This window comes from Trachemys scripta, chromosome 6 (genome assembly GCF_013100865.1).
Source record: "Trachemys scripta elegans isolate TJP31775 chromosome 6, CAS_Tse_1.0, whole genome shotgun sequence".
Taxonomy (NCBI): Eukaryota; Metazoa; Chordata; order Testudines; family Emydidae; genus Trachemys; species Trachemys scripta.
The window spans coordinates 126,178,217-126,199,542 of NC_048303.1; the positions used below are offsets into that span (position 1 = coordinate 126,178,217).

Below are 21,326 nucleotides of genomic sequence, written 5' to 3' on the forward strand. Positions count from 1 at the left end.
GGTTAGCAGTGGTCCTTCCCCTCTGGGTCAGTGGGAGGCCACTCCGCCACATTATGTCGCAAGGCGTCACCCACAGTTAGGAAATTAGCAGAGTAACACAGAGCCTGTAGCTCTGACCAGCAGTCCAAGCAGAGAGGTAGTTATTTGGGGGCTCTAGACTGCAATCAGGACAGTGAATAGTCTGTGGCTCAGACTTGTACCCAGGGCTGAGTGACAGGCAAACAGTTAGTAAGCCGGACCCTTAGGGCTGGTCCACACTAACCCCCCAGTTCGAACTAAGATACTCAACTTCAGCTACGTGAATAATGTGAATAACGTAGCTGAAGTCGAAGTATCTTAGTTCGAACTTACCGCGGGTCCACACGCGGCAGGCAGGCTCCCCCGTCGACTGCGCATACTCCTCTCGCGGAGCAGGTGTACCGGTGTCGACGGCGAGCAGTTCCGGGATCGATTTATCGTGTCTAGACAAGACGTGATAAATCGATCCCAGAAGATCGATTGCTTACCGCCGAACCTGGAGGTAAGTATAGACGTACCCTTAGTCAGGGAAGGGCCATAAAGAGTCTGGGGCTCAGGCCAGTACTCAGGGCTGACCACAAACAGTTAATAAGCCCAGCCCTTAGTCAGGGTGGGGCAGGTATTCAGGACCGAGCAACAAGAGGGTTGGGCATCTTAGCTCCAGCGGACAGCCGACACATACAGACTCCTTGGCCTAGAGAGGGGGGACTGCCGGGGTAGGAGGACATAGGCCCACCCACTCCACTGCATCCCGGCCCAGGGCCCTAACAGTGGCAGACCACTCTGCCACTGGGTCATCAGGGAATGCAGCCGCAACACGCTGACTGGATCTCCGATAACAACACAGCCGGACTAAGGTCAGCAGTCCCTGGGCCACACCCAACCTCCCTGTCGGGATGTACCTGGATCCACAGCGGTTCCTCTGGGCTGTCAGGGTAAAAGGCCCACAGCACTCCCGGCATCTCCTCCATGGCTTGGTCAGTGGGTAGCTCCAGCAGCTCTGCCGGGGTCCATGGCAGTCTCTCAGCTCGGGAGCAGGCAAAAAGCGTCTGGGTCCTTCAGCAGCTGCAGCCCAACTGAGCTCCAGGACCCACCTTTTATACTTCCTGTTCCGCCCACTGATGTCTGGTGGGAGGAGCTAGGGCAGCCTGGCTCCGCCCACCAGGGTTTACAGCGTGGTCCCTCCCCCTCTGGCTCAGTGGGAGGCCACTCCGTCTCACTACACAGCCACTACAGCATATTGGTAAGAAAACCCAATGATGTTCTGCTCTGGGATAGGTCTCTACATCCCAGCCCAGAGGATGGAACAAAATAGCGAACACATCCTGAGCAACAGAAAGACAGTGCACTCGTCAAGACAGGGAGATGAGACTCAACACCAGGCAGCTGCCAATAAAAATCCTAATTTAGCAGAGTCAGTAATTTTATTAGGCTTGAGACAAAAAAATTATGAGGGAGAGAAAATCATCTCAGACCCTAATCAGAAAGAGCAGCTCCTTGGCCGATGTAAATCTACCTGGCTCCAGTGCCTTCAAAGGAAATATGCCCTGATACGCCAGCTGGGGATCGTGCCCACTCCCAAGTGATTCGTTCTTCATTCCATACCGTATGTCACTCTCCATGCAGTGACACAAGCAGACAGTTGCATGCAGTGTTGCTACAGCTGCCTAGGAATTCATTATCCACTGACATCTCACCACTTTTTAAAAATGTGTCCCCTAGAGAGGGGGGACTGCCAGGGTAGGAGGACATAGCATCGCCACCGCTGCTCCCAAGAGAGCGAATTGTGAAATATCCATGTTTGTTCTGATCAAATGGAACATCCACAATCCCCCGACCCAACGTGAAACCCTTTTGCCCCATTACAGCCGGGCAGAGCTTTGAACAAGCATCATCATTTATTTTTCTTTCCTTGGCACAATGACTGTGAAAGGGGCGAAAGACTCAGCCAGAGACACAGGTCAGTGGAGAGGGAAAGAGCAAAGGCAGAGGTAGATTAATTAGCTCAGCGCTAGTCTCTGGAATGGAAGCGGGGGTGTGGAGAGTCCAGTTTGGATTTCAAAAACTGTCGTCTGCGTGGATGAGAAGGTGCATATATGTGGTGTCAGCAAAGCTGACCCAGCAGTTTGGGATGGTTCTAGTACCAGGCACTGAGCGGAAAAAACTCAGTAATCTCCTTCTAACTCATTTCTTATAGCCCTAATTCAGCAAGATACTTCAGCACATGCCTAACTTGAAACACGTGAACTGTCCCTTTGATATCACCAAGGCTACTCACAGGCTTAATGTTAGGCACATGCTCACGGGTCTTCGGAATCAGGGCCTGGGGCTGGATCCAGTCCCAAGTCAAGCTAATGGAAAGACAGCTATGACTCAATGGAACTGGATCAGCCTCTAAAACAATCAGCAATAGTTAGTGCCCACCAGATCAGCTACAACTGCGGATGAACCTGGTAAAAGAGAAGCATCACATAACAGATAAAGTGTAGTGTTGTGTAAACACCCACACACCCACACACACCAGGCCAGAGTCTTATCTGGTACAAATCAGCCGAACTCCGTTAAAGTCACTGTACAGTGAGGCCAAGTTCTATTAGATGAAGATGTGGCCCTACATTAAAGTAACATTAATGTGGCACATTTTCTATGCCAACACTCCCCACAAACCCTAACCCTGCCACCTTGTGCTGATGTATTGCAATTACAGTACACAAAAGCTTATTCTCAAATAAATGTGTTAGTCTCTAAGGTGCCACAAGTACTCCTGTTCTTTTTGCTGATACGGACAAACAAGGCTGCCACTCTGACACCTGTACAATCTTTGATGACATGATCCCGTAGTACTATTTCCTCTTTCTCTGCATAGTGGATGAGGCACCTGAGCTATGATTATTTTTATCCTCATTGTTTATTAGCCTCACTCACTACACCTCAACCTATCTACCCTCTGGACACCGAATGAGACAAAGGTTTCCTAAAGCCCTCCCAATTTAAGCACAGGTGTACAGAGGCAATTCAATATAAATGCTTGCATTTTTAAACCCTTATTATCTGTCAAAATCAAAATGGATTTTCTCCAAGCCACTAAACATGATGGACATAAACATTGTTCTCCATGCCAGATTTCACATATCTGATGTCTCCTGTTGAGATGCTAAATCTATTCAAGAAAAATCACACACACTCACACACACACACACACACACACACACACACACACCTTTTTATTTAAGATACGAAGACAAAGGATTATATTTTTCACTCCCCTGTATTCAAAAACAGCTGACCCGTTTCTGCTCAAACTTTGCAAACTAATTCACTCTATGGCAGGTCAGACCTAGAGATTTTCAGCCCTAAAATTTGATCAAGTTACTACTTCTTGGAAAAAGACCTTTAGATTGGAAACAATTAGGCAGCCTATAACTGTAGCTTCATGCTCCAGTAATAATATATATTGTGATAGACCCAGGCCAGTTGGGTACAACAAAAGTAGTCCTGTTGGTATCCAGGAAGTGCGAAAGGACCTCCCCCCAGCCTAAGGGGAGAATCCACAGGTCTGTGATACCAAATAATTACGGGGGACAACTAATGAAAAAAACAGGAACGGGAGTGAGGTCATAGGACTAATCGAAGGGAACCTGATGGGGACACCGAGCAGAGAATCCCGGACAGAGCCCACTGCTCTTCGAAGGCGTCAAGAGAGCCAGCGGATGCCACCCAGAGGAACTCTGCCCGGATGCGTGAACGTACGGAGGAGCGGAAATAGGCCCCACAGTCGCAGGAAATCCCGTCAGCCAACCTCCTCTCCCTGGTTTTGTAGATGGCTAGTTTGGCCAGGGCTAAGAGGAGGTTGATAAAGAGATCCCACAACTTTGTGGGGCCACGGATGGGGAGTGCATAGATGAACAGGTGAGGGGAAAAGTGCAACCAAAAACTTAATAATATATCTAAGAGGAGCTGGAATAGGGGCTGCAACCTGGCGCACTCTAGATAAATGTGCGCCAGGGTTTCCTTCATGCCGCAAAAGGGGCAGGTGTTTGGGATGGGGTAAACTGCGCCAAGTACATGTCCGTGCTCACGGCCCCGTGAAGGAGCCGCCAACTGATATCCCCGGCGGGCCTTGGAACCAAGGTGGAGTATAGGCTGGCCCACCGGGGCTTCTCAGCCTCGAGAGGTGGCAGGAGGTCCCGCCACTTTGTGTCGGAGCAGGACGCGAGAGTGAGGAAGTGAAGGGTGTGGAGCACGAGCGTGTACAGATGTTTCTTTGGCATGGTCTGGAACAGAACCGGCTGCAGATCATGCAGCCGGCTCACAGTGAAAGGGTGGGGGGGCCGGTTGGGTCCATGGGGCAGGGGCCCAATGAAAGGTCCACTGGGCCTGGGGTGGAGGGTGGGCGGGGCGTGCCCTCTCACAGGACCTGGTCGAGGTAGGCCCAAGCAGCGGGCGGTAAAGTGGCCTTCACCCCCTGAAGTACGCGCTGGGGAGTGCGAGGTCTGGAGAGCCCCATGCGCTGAGCGAGCATCAGAGGATCCAGCCAATCTCCCCAGTCGTAGTCCAGGAGGTCTCCGACTCTGGTGACTTCAGCCAAGACCAACCTCTGGCGCACCGCGGGGGACTCCGCCACCTGCACACGAAGCTGGGGGTTGTGTAGCAGGGGCTCTGCGAGGAGATCAGCCCTCACGGTGGCCGCCATGAACCTGGTTGTTGAAAATAGCTTCCAGGTCCGGAGAAGGTTTTGGTAGAAGACCGGCAGCCCAGAGAGGTCTCGCGGAAGACCTCCCGGCTGGAGATAAAGGAGCTGCCGGTTGTATCGGAGCCCTCGGAAGCGGCGTAGGAAGGTGTGCACCAGTACTCTCCACGCCAGACTACCTGCACCATACAGGAGCCTCTGCAGGGCCTGGAGGTGGAAGACATGGACCTGAGTGTGTAGGCACTTCAGGCCCTGCCCCCCCTTCTCCAGGGGCAGGTGGAGGACCCCTGCAGAGACCCAGTGCATTCCTGGCCAAAAGAACTCCAGAATCGCCGTCCGGAGGTCAACCAGGAAACTCAGGGCCGAGACCAGGATGTGGAGCCGGTACCAGAGCATGGACAGGACTAGTTGATTGAGCACCAGTGCCCTCCCTCGGAGGGAGAGGCACCGGAATAGTCCTGTCCATTACGGGAGCCGCTCCATCACCCTGCCCTCTAAGCCATGCCAGTTCTCCGGCGGAGATGGATGCGTGGCAGAAAGGTAAACGCCGAGATAGAGCAGTGGACCCGCGCTCCAACGGATGGCCTGAAGCGCGGGTGGGGGGGAGCTTGCCTGCCACCCGTCCCCGACCACCAGGCCAGAGCTCTTGACTCAGTTGACCCAGGCGGAAGAGGCTGCTGAGTAGATGGCCTGGCAAGCCTTCACGCCAAGTCGCCCGGGTCCTGGACCACGAGGAGCACATCGTCGGCATATGTGGACAGGACCAGCCGCAGCTCCGGCTCTCGGAGCACCAACCCCGTCAGCCTCTGATGGAGGAGACAGAGGAAGGGCTCAATCGCCAGAGCCCACAGCTGACCCGAGAGGGGACACCCCTGCCGTACTCCTCGCCTGAAGCTGACCGGCTCGGTCAAGGTCCGGTTGAGCCTGACCAAACACTCTGCGGAAGCGTACAGCACCTGGAGAAAACCCACAAACTGGGGTCCGAAGCTGAACGCTCGCAGAGTGCTCAGGAGATACCCATGGTCCACCCTGTCGAATGCCTTCTCCTGATCCAGGGACAAGAGGGCGAACGATAGACCATCCCTACACCCTAGTTCCAGGAGGTCCCGGACCAGATACAAGTTATCAAATATTGTGCAGCCCGGGATGGCGTAGGTCTGGTCTGGGTGGACCACGTCCACCAGCATGGGCCCTACCCGTATCGAGATGGCCTTCGCCATGATTTTGTAGTCCGTGCTGGGGAGCGAGACGGGACGCCAATTCCATAAGTCGTGGAGGTCCCCCTTCTTCGGCAATAAGGCAAGCACGGCTGGGGAGAGCCAGGGGAGAGGAAGTGCAGCTGAAGGGCTGGTTAATGAAGACACCCTCAAACCATCGGTAAGGGAGCCCTAAGGTAAGGGTGAAGAAGGGAGAAGCAGGAGAGCTATGCGGAAGTGGAACCTGGAGTAGAGGGCGGGCCCGGGTTCCCCCCAACCTGTCACTACAGAAACACCTCCTGGGAAGGGAAGATAGGCCCCTGTCAGGACAGGAGGCTAAACTGTTCTGAAATAAGCCCCTAGGGACAACAGAGACTGTGGGAGTTCTCTCACCAACCTCCTTGCTGGCTTATGATGAAAAGGGCTCAGTGGACTGTAACCCTGGCCCTAGAGAGAGAAGGGCTACGTGGAGGGTCACAGTTAGCCACTGAGGCTAGCAGAAACCGCCTAGAAGCGCGGGACCCACGGGGACAAGGTCAGAGCTCTGCCCCCCTAACATTAGCACTTTAAAAACATTGATTGTATTCAGTTTAATCCATGATTAATCAGAATAATGTGTAATTACTGTGCAATCAATCAAGTAATGGAATCATATATTATACTTCATGACTGGCATATTGGCTTTATCAAATATTCCAATTCTGTCGCGCTGAGATTTTTAGTTTCATTTGCAGAAGTTTATGCTTTGTTTTTATGATGAAATATGAGTGACGTGGAAATAAGGAAAGGGATGGAGAACAACAGTGAAAAATATTATAATTCCATTATATAAATCAGTATCACACCCTCACTTGGAATATTCTGTTCAGTTTCAAAAACAACAAGGAGTCTGGTGGCACCTTAAAGACTAACCGATTTATTTGTGCATAAGCTTTCGTGGGTAAAAACCTCACTTCTGTGGATGCATTTCACTCTATGCCACCAGACTCCTTGTTGTTTTTGTAGATACAGACTAAGGCTAGGTCTACACTACCCGCCTGAATCGGCGGGTAGAAATCGACCTCTCGGGGATCGATTTATCGCGTCCCGTCAGGACGCGACAATCGATCCCCGAATCGACGCTCTTACTCCACCAGTGGAGGTGGGAGTAAGCGCCGTTGACAGGAAGCCGCAGAGGTCGATTTTGCCGCTGTCCCTACAGCGGGGTAAGTCGGCTGCGATACGTCGAATTCAGCTACGCTATTCATGTAGCTGAATTTGCGTATCTTAAATCGACCCCCCCCTGTAGTGTAGATGTAGCCTAACACGGCTACCCCCTGATACTTGTTCAGTTTCAGTCACCCCATCACCAGAAGGCTACAGCAGGATTAGAGGGGTTCAGAGACAGGTAAAACTGTCCTATGACTTACAGATCTAAAAGATTGGGACTGTTTTCCTTAGAGAAAAGGTGACCAAGAGGGGATAGGAGAAAGGTATAGGAGGTAATGAATGGTATAGAGATGTTAGACAGGGAATGTGACGGGGAGATAAACCTGCACCAGGGAGGGAGGGGTTAAAGAGTCGCCCCACTCTGCTGCACTATGCTGGGTGTTGGTCTTAAGAGAAGGCAAACTCAGCAACAGGGGGCTGCCTGGAGAGGACAGCACGCACGATGCTCGGTGTGGCGGAAGGAGCCTGGCTTGGGCCAGCGACTGTAGCAGCCCTTGACAGGAGGGTAGACTTGGCCTGAATGGTTGGTTGATTGGTGAGCAATGGAGCCAGCTGCTAAATGGGAAGACATTGTAGGGGGGATCCACCTACAAGAAAGGGAGCCTGCCTGGGTGGGAGTTGCTTTTCTTCTGCATGTTTATTAAATTTGGGCTAAGTGCCTGTTATCCCGGAAGGGGCTGAACTCTTTGAAATGACTTGGCTGGGGTTCCACGTCACATCTATGGCTGAAGAATACTGAGGGGAAACAGAAGGAGAGCTGCTGCTTTGCCATGTCCAACCAGGAGGAGGCCATGCCAGGAAGGCAGCTCCCTGACAGGGAACTTCTGTTTGTCTTGTCTTACGCAAGGATAACGGGACAGTCAATGAGAGTGAAAGGTGACAAATTCAGAACTGATCAAAAGAAATGCTTTTTCACCCAATGCACACTTAGCCTGTGGAACTCATTGCCACAAGATATTACTGATGGCAACAGCTTAGCAGGATTCAAAAAAAGAGGGCACTGATATGGATAACAACAACATCTAGAGTTGCAAAGGTAAGGGCTACAAAAATAAGCAATAGTTTTGGAAGTGATATACGCTGAAGCTTGAGGGAATATAGGCAACCTCTAACTATTGGGGTTAGGTGAAAACTCTTCCCAGGTTAGCCCAGGCAGAATTGCTTACTGTGGTACCACTCACCCCAGGACACCTCCTCATGGCTGCTGTGGGGGATTAGTTCTATCCAGGTCTGATGCCCCCTTCCATCATCTTGCTGTTGCTATGACTCCACGCATTTCTTTGTGACTCAGGGCTCCAGCTAGGTCACTGCACAGTCCTGACCTTTCAGAGTATAGAACTGTCTCAGGCAGTCTTCCCAGTCACTGCCCACCGTGCCACCTCTCCAGTGGCTAGTAGGGGAGCCTGAGCCCACCCTTTCCTCTGGGTTCCCATTCAGGCAGGGCCAGCTCTGGCTTTTTTGCCGCCCCAAGTGCAAAAAAACAAAACAAAACAAAACAAAAAAAACCAAAAAACCCTGCGGCATGGCCAGAGCAGCAAAGCGGGGAAAAAAAACAAAAAACCCTGCGGCGCGGCCGGAGCAAGGGTGCAGGGGGACTCCCTGTGCTGCAGACGTGCCCCGGCTAGCAGCGGGGAGCGGGGGGAGAGAGAGAAGGGGGGCGGCCAGGGCTTCAGCGGGGTGGGAAGGATGCGGGCTGCCCTGCCAGGCTTGCTACAGACTTGGCACCAGCTGGGGCAGATGGAGCACGCAGCCCACTCCCAGCAGGGTGCTCCCCTCCTCCGTGCTGCCGCCCCCTATAGGATTGGCAAACAAAACAAAAACAAAAAGCGGCCGTGCTGCCCTAGGATTGGGCGGAATGCCGCCCCGTAGAATCTGCCGCCCCAAGCACGAGCTTGCTCGGCTGGTGCCTGGAGCCGGCCCTGCATTCAGGGACCCTCTAATCAGTGGCCAGGGTCTGCAATATCCCACCTTACTAGTTTTCCCCTGAGCCTTTTCTTACTCTGCCTCTCTCAGGCTTTCACTCCTCCTCCCTTCTGGATTAACCCTTCCTTCAGGGTCGGGGGCACCAGAAGCGGGGGGGGCGGGGGAGTGGGCCATGGCCCCATCACTTTTTACTGGCTGTAAGGGTGAGCAACAGGGGAGAGGGAGTGGAGAGGAGCAAGTGGGGCGGGGTCTTGTTGGAGGGAAGAGGCGATGCGAGGGCAGGGGCTCAGGGGGAATGGGTGGTATGGGGGCAGAGCACTGGGGGAAAAGCTGGTGCAAGGGGATGGGGCCACAGTTTGGGCCCTGGTGGTCTCCCCACTTTTATGGAGCTTGCATCACCCCTGCCTGGGGCTTGTACCCTCCCCCTGGGTTTTTCTTCCCTCTTTTAATATCCAGACTGTGGCTGAAGGCTCCCTCACTGCTGCTGTTTTCTGCTGCCAACTTCCTTGCTTTATACTAGCCCCACCTGTTCCATCTCAGCTGGGCTCCATCAGTCAGGGTTACTTAGGCCTCTTAATTCTCCTCAGCGGTGGCCTATCCACTTAATTGCCCCTTTACAGTCTCATTAATCCTTCCTAGGCTAGTGTGGGGTGTATCCTCTGAAGTATCTGGTGATGGCCTCAGTCAGAGACAGGATGCTGGACAAGATGGATGTGGGGTCTGGCAATTCTGAGGCTCTTACCTGATGATGACTCCAGTGTTGGACGGTTGTTTGAAAGTGGCACTGAGGGGCAGGCTGCGCCTATGTTCCCCTCTCCCTCCACGGCCCGCTTCCTCAGCATCAGGGTTGAGACACGTGGGTAGCACATTGTGACAGTGCAAGAACCTCTAAGAGTGGATGGAATCCATAAGGTCATCAAACTAACATTACCTTGGCATGAAACCTGGCTTAAAAATGGAAATGAAAACATGCTGGCAAAGAAAGGATCCTAGAAAAGTGCAGAGGGAAAATGGAGTCGGCATGTACTAGGCACGGCCAATACACCCTATTTGCTGAAACTTTTAAATGTGAGCAGTCTATGATGCAGTTTGCCAGAGAGAGAGAGAGAATGCCCTCAGGAGCTGCAGGTGGATTACCTGGCAGAGGCTGGCGGCCGCCGTAATGATGCGATGCTGATGTCCCTGCAGGGCACAGGAGGGATGAATTAAACATTTCCCTCTGACAGTGAAAATGAACGTCTCCCATCTCCTGTACTGAGCAGCACACTATGAGACTGCAGCCCCAGGGTGAAGAACTTCCCTGCTGCCTTCCCCCACAGCAGACACTGCAGATGGCAGAGGGATACTACAAACGGGGGAGCTGTAGTTCAGGAAGAGAACAGACTGTACTCAGGCACCTTTTGGGACTACAAACTTACTGCTCCACCTTTCCACTGGAAAAATGAGACCAGAGGCCAAATTCTCAACTTGTGTAATTCGCCATAGCTCCAGTGACTCAATGCAGCTGTGCGGATTTACACCAGCTGAGGCCCCAGCCCTATAGCTGCAGAAAGTAATAAAAGCTCCTGAGGGAAGCTGTGCTTTGGTTCTGCATTTGTACAGCACCTAGCACAGGGGGGGCCTTGGTCTGTGAGTAGGTTCCCAGCGTGCTACTGGAAAACAATGTGTTCACAATAGCCATAGTTAATAAGAATACATGCAAAATACTACGCAAGCACCAAATCAATGCCAACAACAGTGCATGCATGCAAAATTACAACAATAATACGACACCTGTTTATGAGAGCCACATTGTATTCTTCACAGCTAGTCATACTGGCTTGGCTATTCATTCTTCAGACATAATTGCACACATTCGGGTCCAGATCCTGAGCTGTCCAATCAGTACAGCTCCATTGACCTCCATGACCTTTCACTGACCTCCATCCTTTGAGCTTTATGCTAGGTGAGGATTACTGTAGCTCCGTGTCATGAGAAGTTCTGGCCCTCTGAGTGTATTTATAAAATGCATGCAGAAAGAGTTAGATATATTCTTTGCATGGTGTTTGTCACCAAGGGGGTAAACAGGTTGTGACATCCAAACTATGTCCACACAAGCTAAACCAGGTACAGCATGCCAGGTTCTCTACTCCAGGAGCTAGTCCAAACTCCAGATTTCCATGCTGTGGGAAATTCCGACATTTTGAAATGTCCTTTAATCCCAAATTGGAATGAAAAGCTGAAGTTTCCTGCAAAATGAAAAATTCAAAAAAATTCATCTTGGAAATATTGAAACAACCTTATCAAAACATTTCTGTTTCATAAGGGCGAAGAATTTCAATTCTTCTATTATGAACTGCTTATTATAGTATAAAAGTCAAAATGATCATGTTAAAAATGAAGCTCTTTGACCTTATTGAAATGAAACACTTTGATCATTTTTTCATGAAAAATGTCAACCAAATCAGTATAATCCCAGGCAACATTTCAATTGTATTGAATCAACTTTTTCCAGTAAGAAAACTGTTGTCTCAAAACCTTTTTGACTAGCTCTATCCACTTCCTGGAAACTTGCACTGTTATTCACACCCGTGTAAAGTGATAGGTTTAAAATGCTACTAAATCAGACTGGTAGCATTTTACACCTATTCTGCCCAGGTATAAATGACAACACCAGGTGCAGAGCAGTAGACAATCAGGCCTCAGGCGAAGTAATATTTCCCTATTGGCCAGAAGAGCCCGGGAACAGTGGCAGGCTATAAATTGTTGCAATCTGCACAAGTCTGAGTGGTGCCTGTTTAAATAGTCTGACAGTCTGTGGACAGCTGGGAGAAGATATTGTTGGGAGGAGAAAAGGGAAGTGCGATAGACTGTTTTGATCATTCCTGGGCAGCCTTGATTTAATGAAAGCTCAGCATTTTTGTTGAGTCCAAGCGGAGGTAATGGGATTGTCTCATACACAACTGTAGGAAACACCTTGTTGCTCTAATTCTTTGACTGACTTTTCAGCCTGGGCTATGATCTTGTGAGACCTTAATAGCTAAAGCCAGATTTGGTCCCAGTCCACATTTGGTTGGGAGACCTCCAAGGATCGTTTGTTTGTCATGTAGACAGGACTTGCAGAATTGCAGCTCATAAGAAGCAGAGGGGCGTGAATTCACTTTGTCACAGACGAAGCTTGCGATATCATGGAAGTTGAAATCTGCTCCCTGCCGGGCTCTGCTCTTTTATTCTTTACCTGTGTCTTTCATTATCGTTCTGTTTTCCAAAATGAATCCACAGTCCAGCTTTCAGAATCAATGCTCAGCTGTAATTGTCTCCTACTTTATCTTTTTCCTCACACCGATAAACATCGCCGGTATGTTTTAGCCTTGAATTAGTTCAGTTTCCTTTTCATCTGTTGTTAATTCAAAGACTGAGTTACAATAGTCACTTTCATTCTCATCTTTCATCACCTGTCTCTTCCAGTCTCTCTCTGTGTCAGTCTTTGCCGTATCTCCAAACTGCAGGGAAAATAAAGCCAGCCTCCGTATCGAGGTAGAACACATTTCTGGCTGACCTACATATTTCTGCATTATCTCACAATATCTGTTTCAATGGTGACCTCAATGAGCACACACGCAAATCCAGCAACCTCGCTCTTTTCCAGATTTCATTCCGAGGAATCGGGTGCATTTTAATGCTCACAAAAGCATGAGCTGGACGACGCTATCAGCCCAAGCCAGGTATTAGCCTAGCACGGGGGGAGCGCACACACAACCCCCGCTAGTCCGGTACCTGCGGTTAGCTGAATAGGAAGGAATGGCTTTGTGGGTTAAGGCACAGGACGGGCTCACGAGCTAGAGGGGCAACTCTCAGTTCTGCCACAGACTCCCCGCATGACCTTGGTTACATTATTTAATCTCTCTGTGCCTTGGTTCCCCCTCTTGTCTTTTAGATTGTAAGCTCCTTGGGGCAGGGACTGCCACACTGCCCTTTACTATGCGTCTCCACAGCACTTAGCACAGCAGGGCCCTGATCTCAACTGGGACCTCTGCCGGGACACAAATAATGAAAATAATTAGGAACTGCCAGCTAGAATGCTTTGTGCCCTGATCGATATTCGACACGTCTCCATCAGTTCATTCGGGATTGAATCAAGCTGATGGATTTTGCTTCTGTTATCAAGATCAGAAGGTAGAAAAGCAAATGCATTAAGTTACAATGGCCCTTGACCTCCATTCCCAACGCTAGTTTCATTTCAGAGCAGTCAGTCACAGAGGATGCCTACAGACGTGCCTGGAACACACAGTGCAGGGTCCAGGATTCCCAGTGTACTCCTGCAATGATACAAAGCAGCCAGGCACTCACTTTAGCTACTGGGTTAAGCTGGGTTTTGGCTGTCTTGAGTCAGAGCAGTCCAGTGACTCTGGCTCTGTAGTTTTAAACCATGCGTTTGTTCCACTGTCTACTATTTGCAGTGTTTCAAGGTATGCTCATGTGGCTGTGGCAACCCCCTGAAATCAATGGTTCTGCTTTTAAAAAGTGATGTAAAAACTCAGCATAAGGGTGTTAGGATTTTAGCCCCGGCCTGGTTAAATGCACTTGGCTTCAGCGGATGAAATATTTATTCAATAAGGGCCTTGAACCTGCCGGGTGCTGAGCACTCTGCCCTGGATGGGACAAAGTACTGAAGTAGGTGCATAGCTGTAAGCCATTGAAGTCAAAGGCCCTGGGCCGCTTTACACCAGCTGAGGCTCTGTCACTAGGTGATCAATGGCTCCATGTCTAGTTGGCAGCCGGTTTCAAGCGGAGTGCCCCAAGGGTCGGTCCTGGGGCCGGTTTTGTTCAATATCTTCATTAATGATCTGGAGGATGGTGTGGACTGCACTCTCAGCAAGTTTGCAGATGACACTAAACTGGGAGGAGTGGTAGATACACTGAAGGCTAGGGATCGGATACAGAGGGACCTAGACAAATTAGAGGATTGGGCCGAAAAAAACCTGATGAGGTTCAACAAGGACAAGTGCAGAGTCCTGCACTTAGGACGGAAGAATCCCATGCACTGCTACAGACTAGGGACCGAATGGCTAGGTAGCAGTTCTGCGGAAAAGGACCTAGTGGTCACAGTGGACGAGAAGCTGGATATGAGTCAACAGTGTGCTCTTGTTGCCAAGAAGGCTAACGGCATTTTGGGCTGTATAAGTAGGGGCATTGCCAGCAGATCGAGGAACGTGTTCGTTCCCCTTTATTCGACATTGGTGAGGCCTCATCTGGAATACTGTGTCCAGTTTTGGGCCCCACACTACAAGAAGGATGTGGAAAAATTAGAAAGAGTCCAGCAGAGGGCAACAAAAATGATTAGGGGTCTGGAGCACATGACTTATGAGGAGAGGCTGAGGGAACTGGGATTGTTTAGTCTCCAGAAGAGAAGAATGAGGGGGGATTTGATAGCAGCCTTCAACTACCTGAAGGGGGGTTCCAAAGAAGATGGAGCTCGGCTGTTCTCAGTGGTGGCAGATGACAAAACAAGGAGCAACGGTCTCAAGTTGCAGTGGGGGAGGTCCAGGTTGGATATCAGGAAAAACTATTTCACTAGGAGGGTGGTGAAACACTGGAATGCGTTACCTAGGGAAGTGGTGGAGTCTCCTTCCTTGGAGGTTTTTAAGGCCCGGCTTGACAAAGCCCTGGCTGGGATGATTTAGCTGGGAATTGGTCCTGCTTTGAGCAGGGGGTTGGACTAGATGACCTCTTGAGGTCCCTTCCAACTCTGATATTCTATGATTCTAGCCTGTCAAAATGTAACCCAGTCCCTTGGGCCCAATATTGCTCTTGCTGACACTTGCTGAAATCAGGGGAGTGACAATAGTGTCAGAACGATGTAAGGGAGAGGAGAACCAGGCCGTAGGTTTGTAAGTCTGTCAGTTATTAGTCCAGAAAGTCATGGGTCATTCACAGTGCCACACAACTCCAAAACTGCCCTTTCTGCTATCTTCTAAGCCACTGCTTGGATTTGCTGCTGCTAGCAACCTTGGCCAGAAGGGCAGAGAGTGCAAGGTCGTATCTAATGGCATCTGAGTGGAGAAGGAGTAACGCAAGGTGGTAATATCATACACGGTCAGAGGAAGCTTAGGCAAGGAGTTGTGGGGAGTGGGAAGGGGAGAGAGAAAGGAAGGATGGTATAGGGGCTCAGATCCTGCCCTCACTCACATCACTGAAGACAAGGGAGCTATGTCAGTTTACATCAGCTGAGAATCTGGCTCAGTGGAGCTACAGCAGGGTAAAGCCAGTGCCAGAGACAGGAAAATCGGGCCCAGAGATTTAGTGTACTCCCCTGATCTACAGAGGCTGCGAGTCTGTTCCAACCCACTTCCACAAAGCCTAGCTCAAGCTATTGCGACTCCTGTATTCAGCTTTGGAGGTTCCTCGGTCAGTCCTTGATGGCAGCCATCCCATTAGCAGAGATTAGCTACCAGCTATCTAAGTCTTTAGTTCAGAAGCCAATATCTGACTATTTATCGGTGTAATCCATTTTTTCCATGAAACGTGAATCTATTTTTTTACAGATAACTTTAAAAATGTACATAAATAAACAACCCCCTATCAAAATTATGAATATTTTATAAAATTTGGGGGGGTATTTACCGTGCTAAAGGCCAGTTCTGCAGCCCTACTCACCGAACAAGTTCCCTCCTCTTCCTAAACTACAGTATATGAAGCCTCTGGAGCAGTGGTTCCCAAACTTTAACAACCCGTGAACCCCTTTCACTAAACTGTCAAGTCTCATGAACCCCCTCCTAAAAATGAATATTTCCAGGGATTTTCTCCCTTACCTCAACATAAATAATAATTAATAAATAGTGTGTAATAAGCATGTCATAAAAACAAACTTTATATTTCCAAGATCACTGCTTTTATAATTTATCATTACAGTATTTTTATTACATTATGAAAACGGCAACTCTTCCAAGATCTCACTTTTGTAGCTTGTATCACTTTTGATTAAGCCTGTTATAAGACAAGGCTCCTATCAGAGGCACCAGTAGAAAAAAAGAGTGCGGGGGCAAAGCCCCTGTGCACCCTAGGGCCTGGGGGGGGCACCGCCGGAAAAGTGGGCCCGCGGGGGCAGTGGGAAAAAAAGGGGAGGGACTCGTGGAGGGGGCGGCACATGACCCTCGTCACCCCCCCACACTGGCGCCTCTGACTCCTATGTTTCATCAAGGAGTATCAGATGTGAAACAGTGTGAAGGTATTTAAGAAGCCAACTCAAAGAGATCCTCCTACACAAGCATTCAGGTCTTGAGCAGTCCAGGCAAACAATGCACGTTACAACAAAGCTTAAACTTGTTCTTCATAATAATTTAAAAACAACACTAGCAGCCTATTTAATTTTAAAAACAGCAAAAAATGTCCAACTCTCTTTCCATTTCTTATAAGGAGTCTTGAAGTTTAAATCTCCTCAGTGTGATAGACATGTTTGCTTTGATCTGCTTAGCTCTTGGAAGTCCCCGTGCTGCTGGCCCCGTGCTGCCTGGGGTCCCTAGGGTCAGCTCTGTCCACCATTAGGGAATTTTTCCCTGAGAACCCCCTGTAACATTTGGTGAACCCCCAGGGGTTCACGAACCCCCATTTGGGAACCACTGCTCTAGAGGCAATAGTGGCATGGCCTAAAATGCCAGTACTAGACTAAGTTCTGCTCTACATCACCTTCACATCATATGCAAGCAGCACCGCCCAGCTCTCTCAAGGTACAGTGACCATCAACATCAGGATGAAAGACTAAGGTGATGCGGATATAGAAGCACTTGAATGACTTGCCACCTATCTTCTAAATACCTCAGGTATTTGTATGGCCCTCATTGCTATAAAATCCAAGCACCTCACTGTCTTTAATTAATTTAATCCTTACAACATCCCCTGTCAAATTCAGGCTTAGCCACAGTGATCCAGCATTTGTGACCTCCAAGCTTGAATATTGTAATTCTCTGTACCAAGGTCTGAAACAGATGCTCTTAAAAAAGCCACAGCTGGTTCAGAACATAGCAGCCTGTCTGTTCAGTAACACAAACTGCTAAGAACAGGTCACCCCAGTGCTCTGCAGTCTTCACTGGCTCTGGGTCAAACTCTAGATTACATTTGATCTTCAAGCTAACTGAGGGACCACCTCATCTTGACTGATCATGACCTCCTACAACAGCTATATTTCACTGGAACAGTGACATTGCCAACCCGAGGAGCATACTGCAGGAGACAGATTATTCTAGGTGACTGGCCCATCAGTCTGTGACTTCCTGCAAGAGGAGGTCTGGATGATCATGGAACCCACCAACCTCACAGAAACACACACTGAGAAACAGTTTCACAGACTGAAGGAGAAAAGGTAGAGACAGATCTTTGTGTTCATATTTTATACATTTGTGAAATGGTAATGGGCAAGTCATAAGATTAGATAGATTCTGTGGAACTAATCATGTAGGTGAGTTTAGAACATAAGAACAGCCATAGTCGGTCAGACCAAAGGTCCATCTAGCCCAGTATCCTGTTTTCCAACAGTGGCCAATGCCAGGTGCCCAGAGGAAATGAACAGAACAGGTAATTATCAAGCGATCAATCCCGTTGCCCATTCCCAGCTTCTTGCAAACAGAGGGTAAGGACACCATCCTTGCCTATCCTGGCTAATAGCCATTGATGGACCTATTCTCCATGAACTTATCTGGTTCTTTTTTGAACCCTGTTATAGTTTTGGCCTTCACAACATCCTCTGGCAAGGAGTTCCACAGGTTGACTGTGCGTTGTGTGAAAAAATACAGTTTGAAGGTCCCAGCTCAGGCCTTAAATTTTATTAGCTCAAACTCATCCCTGCTACAACTTAATCAGGATGAATTTGACTCACTGTGTTATGTTGCATCACACTGAGGCCCCAATTCAGTCAGGTATTTAAGCAAGCACCTGGTTTTAAGCACGTGAATAGTCCCATTGAAGTCAAAGGGCTTGTGTGCGTTGCTCAATAGGGACTTAAATTGTCAAGTCGTATTGGAAATTTAAAATAATCTGCCAATAAGAACACTGCACAGAGGCCCAGGGAGCATCTGTCAGCATGTGAATCTACGGTGCTGCATCAATTTTACCTCCAAATTTCACACACAAGGCAGCAGCTGTCAGTGACTCTAAAAAAGAAAATAAATCTGCAAAATGAGGTGTTCAGAGGCAAAAATACCCAGTGACACAAGTGATGAATATTTATCATTCTAGTTCCAAAATAACCTCTGTGTTGTGAGAGATGGTTGCGAACTCTAAGCTGTATGTCTAACGTGCTTTATTATACGCACTAATAATAGCATTTAAGCCCCAGATGAGGCGCTGTACAGATCACAAATGCAAGTGCTGACAGAAGAAAAAGGGGCCTTTTTAAAACCCCGAGCCTGGTTCTGCCCTGAATTACACCTGTGTTATACTGGTGGCGCTCTATCGATTTCAGCAGAGCTACACCACTGGAAACTTGGAGTAAGACAGTGAAGAATCTAGTTCCCAATCTCCGATGCAAATGAGAAGCAGCGCTGAGATTATTGCTCACGCTCACATGATCGAAGCTGCCTAAAATAGTAAGTGAGTTCAAGGGGTTTCATTGCTGCTGTAGCAAAACCGTGGGCAAGGAAGGCAAACTTTTCAGAGATGAAGGACTCCTCGCGTTCTCTGAAAACGTACAGCTGAGCAAAATTGCAATACAGCATCTGACTTTCATTTCCAGAACCACGGCACGAGCTGAGCAGAACCCCTGACCATTGTCCCTTTTCACAGGGAGCCATCACACGGTCAGCACGGGGTACTGAACCACTGTTTGGCCCCTATCTACACCAGTGGTCAACCCATATTTAGCCATGGTCGAGGAACAGCTGGGTAGGAAGAGAGGAGCTGTGTTTACCATAGAAGACAAGTCACGTCTGGTGTAACCCCATTGACTTACGCAGAGGGAAGAATAGGACGCTGGGTGCTAGCTGAGAGAGGGCTGAGGAGTAGGAATATAGTTCAGCCTCCATGTCCATTCAGATTCTTACAGATGCTGGCAATAAGGTGTCCAATTAGTACCATTCTGTTGTGGTATTTTCTGTGATAAGGACACCTGTCCACTGCAAAAAGCACCCAGACCACTAACTCATTCACACAGGCAGCCAAAGAGCCTTCAGCTGTGCAATGGGGGAGGGGAGAGGTCAGGTACACACCTCACACTAGAGCTGGGCCACAAGAAGTCAATTCCCTGCAGGGGGCCTGCCCTCCCCAGGAGAACCTGTGTAACCCGCCCAGTAGGTAAAGAAAGCTTTCACCTGGTCACTAGTCGGGGAGGAAAGGAGAGGCTGAGGAGCTGGCTGTGACGTCTCAGCCTAAGGACCATGCTGTGTTTGAAGAAGCTGACAGGTAGGTGAGTTGTATTCGTTTTTGTAATGACTGAGAGGAACTTGCTGTTTGGTTTGCTGCACTGACCCGGTGCTGAAGGAACTTTGGGCCTTTTCCATTAAAAAACAGGCCAAAGCCTATAAAAGATGGCGTATGACTCTTCTTTGGGCTCTCTCCTTTATTGTGGAGCCTGATGCTATGGCCTCAGGCTAGCCCTGCATAACGACATAGTGACCAGAGATCACTACTGATGTGGGTTTGACTAGAACCAGTCAAGGACTAATTAGAGGAGAAAAACTTCCTATCCTTATTGCCTCTCTCCACCCTGCCTTTGTCTCTTCTCCCTTCTGTCTGCTGTTTCTCTCCTTCCATGTGTGAGTCTCCCTGGTATGTTTTCTATTTAGTTGGACCCTGCTTTCTTGACAGGCAGGTGCACTTGGGCCCCAGTAGTACTCGCTGAACTTCATGCACTGTACATGCTCTTACTGTCTTCAGTGGAATCATTTGCCTGTTTGAGTTAAGCATGTGCATAAATGTTTGCATGACTGGTTTCCTAAGAAAGCCCATCAGATGTCTGTTCCTGGAGGGAAATGGAACAAAAAGTGGGGTTTAGACCCAGTCCCTGTGTGACACTCTGTGCCCCAAAGAGACACTCTGCACCCCATATTCACCATTGGTGATATAATTATGATATGTTTTGTACAAAGTACGCCTTGTGAGGTATCTTTTTAAAAGTCTTAATCTATTGAACGTTAATATCCTGTTAAGTTGTGTGTGCTATCGCTGTATTAGAAGTTATGAAGTTTTGCTATGTAGGTGCCACTGAAACATGTTGTGAGGTTGGGAATACCCACAAGCAGCCTTTCGGGTACAACAATAAAAAGTTCAAACAATGTTGATGCCCCATTATGAAAAATACAAACGTTCACAAGGATTACTCCAGGAACTGAGAACAATGGAAACCTCTCCGAAGATAGCACTACACAATGGGAACTGTTTAACTCAGGTCACAGCAAAAGATCTTTCTAGCAAGTTGGAAGAAGATATAAAAGGGGGAAGTGACATCATGAATGGGCCTCACTCCCCACACAAGAGAACACCTGGAAACACCTGAGGAACAAAGACTGAACTGGGGGAAGTGCTGGTACCAGGCAGGAAAGAAGGAAGCCTGCCTGTGTATGAAACCTTGATGGACTGTTTATACTATCTAACAGGGTGAGACTCTGCTTAATTCAAATCCTTAGGCTTAGACTGGGTTTTTGTTTATTTGCTAGGTAATCTACTTTTATCTGTTTGCTATTGCTTATAATCACTTAAAATCTATACTTCTGTAGTTAATAAATCTATTTTATATTTTACCTAAAACAGTACGGGTTGAGTGAAGTGCTTGGGGAAAAATCTCAGCTCAGGAACAAGAGTTGGTGCGCGTCCATTTTCCTTTGTAGAAGTGGCAGACTGGGGAATATCTCATATACTGGTCAGGCTTTTGAGCAGGGCAGGATGATACAGCTCAGGGGTCCTAGGCTGGGGAACTGGGGGTATTTTGGCTGGAGCCTCACTCTATTGTAAGTTCTTGATTGGCTTAGGAGAAGCATTCATATAACTGCAGCTGGGTGTGCCCCTGCCTGTGTGAATGCTGGCGGGAGTGCAGGATCGGGAGTGGTCTGCAGCTTGTCACAGCAGCACAGGGTGAGAGGGGAGCCCAGGCTTATAAAACAGGGGTCTCAGTGGTACCTAAGTTCAGGTTGCACTGGTGGGATGGAGGGAAGAACCTGGCACATCCTGTTCAACAGATTTCACAGGATCCAGCAGGTTCTAATTTGAGTTGTAGAGTGTCTGTCATTGGAGACCTCCCAAAGCACTTCCCAGAGCTATAGATAACCATGAAAACTCACAGCCATATTAACAGGCAGCTATATGGCTGAAACCCCACATGGGTG

The 21,326-nt window shown here is 48.9% G+C and overlaps 1 long non-coding RNA gene across 5 annotated transcripts in view; it reads right to left on the reverse strand.

Annotated features, from left to right (window-relative positions):
• LOC117879595 overlaps positions 1–21,326 on the reverse strand; it is a 42,014-nt gene that overhangs the window by 9,297 nt on the left and 11,391 nt on the right. For 2 of the 5 annotated variants that reach the window (XR_004646318.1, XR_004646315.1), the window contains one exon: positions 8,898–11,264. The exons of 2 other annotated variants lie outside the window; for them this stretch is intronic. This is a non-coding gene — a long non-coding RNA (uncharacterized LOC117879595). Of the gene's footprint in view, positions 1–8,897; positions 11,265–12,253; positions 12,519–21,326 lie in introns of those variants that run through there. One more of the 5 variants, XR_004646316.1, reaches the window with a different exon arrangement.